Here is a 6000-nt window from a genome sequence, read left to right on the forward strand (position 1 = left end):
GCCCATTTTGCAGCACCTGAAACTACGGATACTGAAAGCCTGTGCTAGCATTTCTCCTGCGGTGTTGCTATCAGTGTGTGAAGAGTGGGAGAAGAGGGTTGCATTGACAATCCAACACAATGGGCAGCACATTGAAGACATTTTATAAGTGGTCAGAAACTTGTAAATAACTCATGAAAGAATAAAGTTACAAAACCAAGCACAGTGAAATTCCCAATAAGATTGATGTGTCACATGACCTTCCTCCTATTGAAAAAAAAAAGTTGGATTCAAAATTGGCGACTTCAAAATGGCCGCCATGGTCACCACTAGAGATGAGCTAACTTACAGTAAATTCGATTCGTCACGAACTGCTCGGCAGTTTATGACTTTTCCTGCGTAAATTAGTTCAGCTTTCAGGTGCTCCCGTGGGCTGGAAAAGGTGGATACATTCCTAGGAAAGAGTCTCCTAGGACTGTATCCACCTTTTCCAGCCCACGGGAGCACCTGAAAGCTGAACTAATTTATGCAGGAAAAGTCATCAACTGCCAAGCCAAGAAGTTCGTGACGAATCGAATTTACTGTAAGTTCGCTCATCTCTAGTCACCACCCATCTTGAAAAGTTTCCCCCCTCACATATACTAATGTGCCACAAACAGGAAGTTAATATCACCAACCATTCCCATTTTATTAAGATGTATCCATATAAATGGCCCACCATGTACAACTCCCAGCATTCCTGGACCGCCAACAACTAGAGACACACTGCTGCTTTGTTCACACGTTCTGTAGCAGAACTTCCCTGGAGGAATTGGATTCCACTGGAAGGCTGGGTTCACACTACGATTTGACGATACGGTCATCGGATCCAGCTTGGGGGAGTGAAAACCCAGCGATCCCGTATCCCAGCCGGACCCGCCCCATATCTCATTTATTTGAATATGAGCCAACTGGGGTCATATAGTGACTACGGTCGGCTCATTTTTGCCCCATATACAGTTTTCTGACCGGACCTAAAACCATGTTATGCCACGGTTTTATGTCCGGTCACAAAACCGGATATGGGGAAAAAATAAGCCGATTAGAGTCACTATATGACTGCAGTCGGCTATCATACAAAGTAATCCTTTGTCCACAGATAATCATTGGGGGTCTGACTGCTGGGACCTCCACTGATCATGAGAACAGAGTTCAAGTGTCCCCCAAGTGAATGGAGCAGTGGGCATACTCCACCACCATTCTAGTCACTGTCTATGGGACTTCTGTACTTAGCTGAGCACTGCATCCAGTTCTGCTCAGATGTCCCATAAATAGTGAATACAGGAGATTTCTACACTAATTAAAGTGCAGATTATAGGGATGCACAAAAAGTGCTGCCACGGAAATGGTGTAAGAATTAAATAAAGTGCAAATTTATTATAGACATGTAACGCGTTTCAGGGACGATCCACCCCTTTCATCAGATTTATAATCTGCACTTTAATTAGTGTAAAAATCTCCTATATACTGCTGACTCCACATGAATATGTGAGTGAAGGGTTAAATGTGCAGCCAAGTACGGATCCTCTATCACTACCCTCCGAGCCTGAAGGACATGAGTGTCTATTGAACCCTCTGAGCATTGTGTCTCGTTAATTCCACAACAAAAAAACGGTGAGTTTTAGCCTACCTGTGGATCTTGCCATTTATTTGGGAACCATTGCACATTGGAGCACTCGTCTGATTTTGTCTCATAAACAGTGAATGGAGCAGTACAGTGGTCCCTCAAGTTACAATATTAATTGGTTCCAGGACAACCATTGTATGTTGAGACCATAACTCTATGGAAACCTGGTAATTGGTTCTAAAGCCACCAAAATATCATCCAAAAATAGGAAAAAGTGAGGATTAAAAAAAAAAAAAAAAAAGTAGATAACTAATACAGTAGTCCCTCAACATATGATGGTAATTGGTTCCGAGAGGACCATCATATGTTGAAACTATCATATGTTGAGTACATATGTCTATGGAAAACTGGCAATTGGTTCCGGAGCCCCGAGACCATCATATGTTGAGTACATATGTCTATGGAAAACTGGTAATTGGTTCCTGAGACCATGAAATTTCAACCCAAAGTAAGTAAAAATAACCACACAAAGTACAGATGGGGGGCTTTGTGCCCAGGCCTGGGGTGGGGGGATTTGTGCCTAGGCCTGGGGTGCTTTGTGCCCAGGCTTGGGGTGGGGGAGATTTGTGCCCAGGCCTGGCGTGGGGGGCTTTGTGCCCAGGCCTAGGGGGATTTGTGCCCAGGCCTGGGGTGGGGGAGATTTGTGCCCAGGCCTGGGGTGGGGGAGATTTGTGCCCAGGCCTGGGGTGGGGGAGATTTGTGCCCAGGCCTGGGGGGCTTTGTGCCCAGGCCTGGGGTGGGGGGCTTTGTGCCCAGGCCTGGGGTGGGGGGCTTTGTGCCCAGGCCTGGGGTGGGGGGAATTTGTGCCCAGGCCTGGGGGTCCTTTGCCCAGGCCTGGGGAGTTTTGGCCCAGGCCTGGGGTGGGGGACTTTGTGCCCAGGCCCGGGGGTCTTTTGGCCAGGCCTGGGGGTCTTTTGGCCAGGCCTTGCTGTTATGTCCTGGGGAGAGGGGGTTATCACTGCCGCTGCCATTGGGTGAGGGGTTAAGTTAACCCCTCACCCCATGGTAGCGTTAACCCCTCACCCAGCGGCAGCATTAACGCTGCCGCGGGGTGAGGGGTTAACGACTCCGCCACGTGAGTGAGCTACTAAGCCAGTGGTCTTCAACCTGCGGACCTCCAGATGTTGCAAAAACACAACTCCCAGCATGCCCGGACAGCCGTTGGCGGTCCGGGCATTCTGGGAGTTGTAGTTTTGCAACATCTGGAGGTCCGCAGGTTGAAGACCACTGTTAGAGAAAGTTGTACCTGTCCCCGCCGCTCCGGACCGTCACCGCTGCCGTCCCAGGGGCTCCCGATGTTGTCCCGCTGCTCCGGGTCCACTTCGCAATCCTCCGGCGTCTTCTGCATGTTCTACGGTGTCCGGGTCTCGCTTTCTGGTGACGTTATTACGTGCGCAGGACGTAATAACGACGCCGGAAAAGATACAGAAGACGCCAGAGGATCGCGAAGTGGACCCGGAGCAGCGGGGATAGGTAAGTGAACCTGTCCGGGATGCTTAAACTGCTATCCGACAGCAGCTTAAGCATTTTGGGCTGTCGGATAGCAATTAATGCGATGGCCCCGACATATAAAAGCATCGTATGTCGATGCTGACATCGACATGCGATGGCCTCTGAGAGGCCATCGTATGTCGATTTGATCATATGTCGGGGCCATCGCATGTCAGGGGGTTACTGTACAGATAAAGCAAGTCCTTACATATAAAAGTAAGAGAGATCTGCTGGAAGCTGTAATCGCTGTCTATGTCAGTGTTTCCCAACCAGGGTGCCTCCAGCTGTTGCAAAACTACAACTCCCAGCATGCCCGGACAGCCGTTGGCTGTCCGAGCATGCTGGGAGTTGTAGTTTTTCAACAGCTGGAGGCACACTGGTTGGGAAACAATGGTTTATGTAGAGGACAGGAGCTTCTTCAGGATCCTATACAGTACACGCATTGTCCCAAATGGAGCCACCCTTACTTGGTGTCCAAAGGAGCAGCTAACCCTGACACAGGTAAGGAGTACAGAACTGGTAGTTCCTCCCTGTACTGTAGGGGGCGCTACCAGACAGCCAGTCAGTGCTTGCACTTCAGTAATAGAGGGGATTCACCAGTAAAATGCCCATTCTGATTGGTCAGTTCCTCCAGTTGTGACACGTTTCACAGATCTGGACTGTCTGTACATTGTATGTTGAGTCTGGTTTCAAGTTACGATGGTCCAGAAAAAAAACATTGTATGTTGAAACTATTGTATGTTGAGGCCATTGTAAGTTGAGGGATCTCTGTATTCAAGCATGTGCGCTGCCACTCAATTTACTTGGGAACTCATTTTCTCATGATCTCTTGGGGTCCCAGTAGTCGGACCCCTGTCACTCAGTTAGTTATCCTCTATCCCTTTGGATTGGAGAGAACTTTTAATCTTGGGTTAACTCTTTAAATCCCTTAAATGTTTTGCACATTTTTGTGGATTAAATAAAGAGGCATCTCTCTCTAAAATCCCATTGGCTCCCCTGCAGTACCATTGCATGCTGTCAATGCATTACCATGGTAGCTAAGAAGGCATAGTGAAGGCCCCAGGTTTACCATCTTTGCATACCACTTAGGGCCTGCCAAAGGCATGATGGTTTTAGGCCACTTTCAGATGAGTGTTTTTTTTATTTTTTTTATACATTTGTTTACAGACCAATCTCTGTGATATGACAGGAACACTTTAATAGAAGTATTGCAGCATATTTTACAGTAGAAGCAGTCGCATAGTAAAGTTCCATAGTTGCATATGGAATGCCTTACTCAAGAAAACATACTACACGTTTCTGGTCTCACCACATTCATAATAACCTGAACAATAAAATCATCACGTTATTCTTATTGTACAGAGAATACCAAGAAATGAAAAAAAAAAAACAATTGACAGCGTTGCTCACAGTGAGGCACTGTGCCGACTACTTACTACAACACAGCTGCATTCAAATATATATATATATATCTCGATAGGTCTATACTGCATTTCCCTGGAAGCAGCACTGTGTAGAACTGCTTAAAAGGAGTACTCTGCCACTAGGCATGTTATCCCCTATCTAAAGGCTGTGTATTAGCCCCCTCCCATAGACATGAATGAAGGGGGCGTGGCGTAACATCACAATCATGGAAGCCCAAGGCTTCCATCACCATAACGCCGCAGCGCCGGCCTGAAGATTACGGGGGGGCCCCAGCGGCCAGACCTCTATGCTTTGGGTATCGAATAACTTGTCTAGGGGAGAAGTACCCCTTTAAGGCCAGCTTCCTACAAGCGCAAGGCCAAAAATGTGCAGAATGTCTGCCCAGAAAACATGGGTGGACATTCCACACATTTGAGTGATCCGGCGAGCGCTAGGACCATTTATAAATGTGCAGTCTCATAGATGGCAATGCACTGAGCAGAAGTCTATTCTTTCTGCATATGCCGGAATCAGGACTTTTGTGGCACAAACATCTCTGCTGCAGAAATTCCCCCATGTGCACAGTGCAGAGTCTCATTAAAATCAATGGGACTCTCCTGCAGCAGAATGTCTGTGCAGAGTATTCCTGCGGAATTCCAACATGTCCAAAAGTACTTTTCCCTAACATTGGCGATGAGAGAATTGGCAGACCCTTATGCACATTAGACGGCTTGTGAACATTTCTCTGTGTATGTCAGCCGAGAAGTTTTGATAAGGGTGCATTAACATTACAATTTTGCTATACAGTTCCTGTAGACTGTTTTGTATAGGAAAACAGTATACAACCGTATGGAAAACCGTATACATAGACCTCCCATGCAAAAACGTATGCAACAAGATGCATCCGGTTGTGTACGTTTTTGGTCATGTACGGTTTTGTGTTTCTTTTTTCTACAGTACACAAAACTGCATTCTACAACAGCTTTGTGTCCTGTTTAACCCCTTCCCGACCTATGACATACCTGTACGTCATGGGGGGCAAGGTGTTCCCGACCCATGACATACAGGTACGTCATGAACATTACTGCCGCTACTCGCGGCATCCCGCAGCGCCCGGAAAGATGGTGGCTATCACTGATAGCCAGCCATCTTACCATGCGACCACGGGGGGTTTCATCCCCCCCCCCCCCCCCAGCGAACGCTGCTATCAGCTGGTCAAATCTGACCAGCTGATAGCAGCGTTTCGCTATGAAAATACTTAGCAGCGCGGTGTGTGAGTCCCGATCACGGGGATCGGGACACACACACCGCTCTGCTTAGTGTCCCTGACCCGTCCCCCGGCGTCACTTACCCGTCCGAGCGGTGTCCCGGCGGTCCCGGTGTCCTCCATGCGGTCCCGGCTGCGCTGCGTCCCGGAGGTGAGTTTGCAGCAGCAGTGCGGCATCTTCATTGGCAGCAGT

The sequence above is a fragment of the Hyla sarda genome, chromosome 7, assembly GCF_029499605.1.
Source record: "Hyla sarda isolate aHylSar1 chromosome 7, aHylSar1.hap1, whole genome shotgun sequence".
Taxonomy (NCBI): Eukaryota; Metazoa; Chordata; class Amphibia; order Anura; family Hylidae; genus Hyla; species Hyla sarda.